This window comes from Sinocyclocheilus grahami, unplaced genomic scaffold (assembly GCF_001515645.1).
Source record: "Sinocyclocheilus grahami isolate Dianchi unplaced genomic scaffold, SAMN03320097.WGS_v1.1 scaffold1385.1, whole genome shotgun sequence".
NCBI classification, from domain to species: domain Eukaryota; kingdom Metazoa; phylum Chordata; class Actinopteri; order Cypriniformes; family Cyprinidae; genus Sinocyclocheilus; species Sinocyclocheilus grahami.
Genome location: NW_015506564.1, coordinates 34,198 through 39,634, shown reverse-complemented (window position 1 = coordinate 39,634; position 5,437 = coordinate 34,198).

Genomic DNA, 5,437 nt, shown 5'->3' with positions numbered 1-5,437 from the left:
TTAGATTTTAATTTCCACACTCAAATTTAGCAGCTTGTTAGGGTTTTTAATGCACTGATCTTTATGGAGCTACTACTATAGAAATAGAGCATCTGAAATTCCATTCCAAAAAGAGGGCATGTATTTTGGAGATCAGGTACTCTGATACAAATAAAGTACAAATAAAGATGAGCATTAAACTCAATTAGAATAAAAAAAATGTTGTAGCTATGAGACGAATAAAATTGAAAGGTGGAACTGGAACAGTAAAAAAAAAAAGAAAAATGGGAGGGCTATTATCATAATCTTACTCATAAAATGTGACTACAATAATGTATTGTGAAACCACAGGATGTGTGACGGTTGTAAGTTAATACATGGAGGGAAGTGTGGTTACAAGCCTGTGCTGAATTGATGAATTCATTACTTATGTTGCATGATTTATTGAGTTATTTGTTGACTTGAAGTGTCAGATTTCTGTCAATAAATGTGTCTCCGGTTTATTTATTTTTTTTGTCTTACAGTGATAGTTCAATCAAAAATGAAAAAATCATAATGAACTACTCTCATATTGTTACAAAATGATACGACTTAATTCTGTGAAACACAAAAGGAGGGGCCAGGCAAAATGACAGCAGCCATTCATTATCACTGCATCTTTTTCCATACAATGAAAGTGAATGGTGACTGAGTTTGTCAGTTTCCCTAAAATCATTTTTGGTCTTCCATAGAAGAAACTAAGCATTGGAAAGAGTATGAAAAATGTTTTGAGTGTAAATAATGACTAATAAAAAAATTTAATGTTTAGGTTAACTATGCCTTTAAATCTGCAATTCAGTGTTATAACCAGTCAAACAGCACATGACAAGATAATTTTCTTTGCGTTGCGTTTTTAAGTAACCAGAAACAGACAGGCTGAATTGATCAACAAAACAAGAATTATTAAAGCTCAAACACACGGTACTTTCAAGACAGTAGGCGTTTAACCGCACAGGAAGACATATATAGATGATAGATGTGAGCAGCCCCGGGAAGTCGGCACACTGCACAGTGACGCTGAAACGTGATTGGTCAGATGTGTGTCAGCAGACATCAACAACCGCATCCCAATTGGTTAGTTGCTATACTAAACCAGCCCCACTTCATCTCCAAACGCGCCACAGAATTGTAAAAGCGTGAAATTGATCCATAGCGAGTAATCGTGTTGACACCATGTGCAAGATATTTTAAACAAGCGCCACAGTTTCCAAGCATGTAAACGTGGCAAATGCACACTAACCAGCGATGATTTCTGCCATTAACTACAGAATCATGCACAGGCACCTATGTATAGATAGATTTATAAAAGATCATACACAAAGTCTTCGTATGCAGCGAATCTACAAACGCTTCGCTTGCATGTGTCTGATTCCACATGATTACCTGTATTATGGCGTTCACATTTTGATACAGAGATTGTGGGGCTAAACTAGGATTTGAGCTAGTGATTGGGATGTCCGATTCATTTCCGCGAATCGGTTCTTTTGAACAATTCATTAAAAAAAATCCGGTTCAAAACTATTCTTTTACGTACATACATACATATAGAACATATATATTTTTTATATATATATATATATATTTGGGGAAGTCGTGGCCTAATGGGTAGAGAGTTGGCCTAATGGGTAGAGAGTTGGACTTGTAACCCAAGGTTGCAGGTTCGAGTCTCGTACCGGCAGGGATTGTGGGTGGGGGGAGTGAATGTACAGCACTCTCTTCCACCTTCAATACCACGACTGAGGTGCCCTTGAGCAAGGCACCGAACCCCCAACTGCTCCCCGGGCGCCGCAGCATAAATGGCTGCCCACTGCTCCGGGTGTGTGTTCACGGTGTGTGTGTGCACTTTGGATGGGTTAAATGCAGAGCACTAATTCCTAGTATGGGTCACCATACTTGGCCACGTGTCACTTCACTTCACTTCATAGGTCAAAGACATTAAGATGTCCGCATCAAAATAAATTTACAGAAGTGATTTTATGTCCATAGAAAGCTTAAATGTAAGTAAAGTGTCTACTTTTAAGGTTTCAAATAAGTTTTTGGAGAATAAAATGTAAAAATTTGGTTGAAATAATGTTACGTTGTCATTCAGTGTAACACAAAATTTATGTAAAAATTCAAACAACATGGTTATTCTGACGTGTACACATTAAAATATATAAAAGAATAAGGGTCATATTAAATTTGTGTTTTAAATGAGTAAAATATTCTTACTGACAAATGGGCAAAACCTAGGATAGTGGCAAATGTTAAAAATGTAAAATTACAACTAGTATTTGGGGTGAAAGTAATTAGTCTTTTAATATGTCATAAATAGTTTTTTGTTGTAAATATGCCTTACAAGATTGTTACACTGAATGACATTTTAGTGGGTCTCTTCTGTAAATCAGGGAAAATGTATGATATTTATTTTTTGCTCAGAAAAACAAAAATAAAATTGCAATTAAATTAAACAGAATTTAAAAAAACTACGGAGCCCCTAAAGGGACATGGTGGTGGAAAAAAAATTTGGGGTGGGAGGACATTTGTTTTGCGTTCCCTCGCAAAACCAGTTTTCGGACAAACACTTCCTGTTTACTTTACAGCTTGTAAGTTAGTGGTTCATACAGCTCGTACGTTCATAATGGAGCAGTTCGTAGAGTTTTATTTTAAACTTGGACTCAAGTTCAAATACAGTCAGCTTTGCTTATAGTTTAAGGCACGGTTTTTGGGACATTCTAAAACACTTTATGTGGCTTAATGTAGGCTACTATAACAGTGACACTGGAGGCCCAATTCGGTATTACGCCTAATAAATATTATTAACACTAATAACAATTGTAATATTACCTTGTGACCTCATTAATAGCATTACTATCAGTAAAGCAGATAGCCATAATGCAACGTTTCTCCCCCATTTAAAACCGTTAGGCTATAGAAAACACTTGGGGAGGCTAATGGACGAAGACGGAATAGGCTAAAACCAAAATATGGTACACAGTTTATTAATAAAATATAGCTATAAAGAAGCCAAAACATAATTTAAAGCGAAACTGAAAGTATGGGCTCACGTACCGCTCTCATTCAGCACAAATCCAAATGTTTCCATATTGGCAATGTATTTGAAGCTAAACCATTATTTATTAAATTAAATTAACTGGGCTTTGTACGTTCCAATATCAAAGGGAAAAAAATCATAATGAACAAAAATGTGCCGCACTGGAGTGGACTGGGGCTCGCTGTACAGCACAGACTATAGCTAATACAGATTATTTAAATTGACTGTGTGACATTTTATCTGTATTGGTGATTCTATGTTTTATTTTAATAATGATCAGGCCGTTTGCAATGAATATTTGCGCATGAGGCGCCTGCGCGATCAAATCGCTGAAACATAAAATACTCCGTCACTTACAATAGGGCATAATTCGAAATTGCAAAGTGCTAGCAGTTTGAAGATTCAGTCATATAAAAGATTATTAGAAATGTTACTAAGCACTGTTACGTTCTTATTTCGATCTGAAACCTACGAGAATGCAATTTTCCCTGAATATCCAAAAGACTGCAAATGTGACATTGATTTTATATAACAGTTCAACAAAAAAGGCAATATTAAGTGTACATTTTAAATGTAGCCTACATTTTAAACACAATATTGTCAATCTTGTTTGTTATATTTTACAAGGAAATAATAGTTTCAACGAAATCGTTGGTGAATGAATCTGCAGCTTTGAAGAGAGTAGGCTACTGATAATCGGAACTGATTAATAACCCTTTCATAACTACAACCATTTGCTTCGTTATTGAATGAATGAATGCTTCGTCTTGCTCATTAGACAGTGGCTTGCCGCCGCCTACTGGCGATTTTAGTTACTTTAATAATTCGTTTGCCATCATTTATTGCTTTATTTATTATATTAATAATACTGAAATGTGAAGAATATGACATAAAACATGACATGCAATTAATAAGGCTAGAAAAACTTTCCCTCTATAACAGTAAAAATGCACATGTAAATCAATTTAAGGGGGCAAATATTGTCCCTTAATGGAAAAGGTGTAACTGCGGTCTAAGTGGGGGTACTCAAAAGAATGTTATGCTAAATGCCCTAGGGGTACGCCATTGTAAAAGGTTTGAGAACCACTGGCTTAATGGATTACTGCGTTGATTGCCTGTAGTATATTTTTTATCAAATATAAAATACGGGCTTTTTATATCACTGTCTTCTTATATTAAGCCACGTTAAGCGCGGTTTTCTATGGGGAAGAAATGCAATTCAGCTCATATGGGCTCATCTGCTTGCGTGTACACAGAATATATTTTTAATAAGTTCTATAGCATATTTGGTCTTTTTTTCACCGTCTTCATTAAGCCGCGTTTTCTTTATGGGAGGAAAACGCTTCTGTTCTTCTGGGCTTACTGCTTTCATTTATAATTTATTAATAAACTGCATACCGAATTCGGCCTTTTTATACCATTATCTTAGTCCATTAATTAAGCGTTTTCTTTCTATGAGGGATACGCTTAAAGTGCAATTCAATTTACCGGGTTACGTTCATATTCTGGGCTAATCTGCTTGTCTGTATGTTTTATTAATAAGGTATGTACTGAATTTAGTCATCCAGTGGTTTACATTAAGCGTTTTAGAATGTCCCAAAACCGTGCCTTGATAAGCATGCACTGACTATTTCGTCCAAGTTCAAAACAAAACTCTATGAACCGCTCCATTGGGAACGTATTGAGCTGTATGAACCATTACAATCTGTAAAGTAAACGGGAAGTGTTTGTCCGAACTCAACTGGTTTTGCGAGAGAACGCAAATGTTTTGTGAGAGAACGCAAATACAGGTGCATCTCAATAAATTAGAATGTCGGGGAAAAGTTCATTTATTTCAGTAATTCAACTCAAATTGTGAAACTCGTCTATTAAATAAATTCAATGCACACAGACTGAAGTAGTTTAAGTCTTTGGTTCTTTTAATTGTGATGATTTTGGCTCACATTTAACAAAAACCCACCAATTCACTATCTCAACAAATTAGAATACTTCATAAGACCAATAAAAAAACATTTTTAGTGAATTGTTGGCCTTCTGGAAAGTATGTTCATTTACTGTACATGTACTCAATACTTGGTAGGGGCTCATTTTGCTTTAATTACTGCCTCAGTTCAGCATGGCATGGAGGTGATCAGTTTGTGGCACTGCTGAGGTGGTATGGAAGCCCAGGTTTCTTTGACAGTGGCCTTCAGCTCATCTGCATTTTTTGGTCTCTTGTTTCTAATTTTTCTCTTGACAATACCCCATAGATTCTCTATGCGGTTCAGGTCTGGTGAGTTTGCTGGCCAGTCAAGCACACCAACACCATGGTCATTTAACAAACTTTTGGTGCTTTTGACAGTGTGGGCAGGTGCCAAATCCTGCTGGAAAATGAAAGCAGCATCT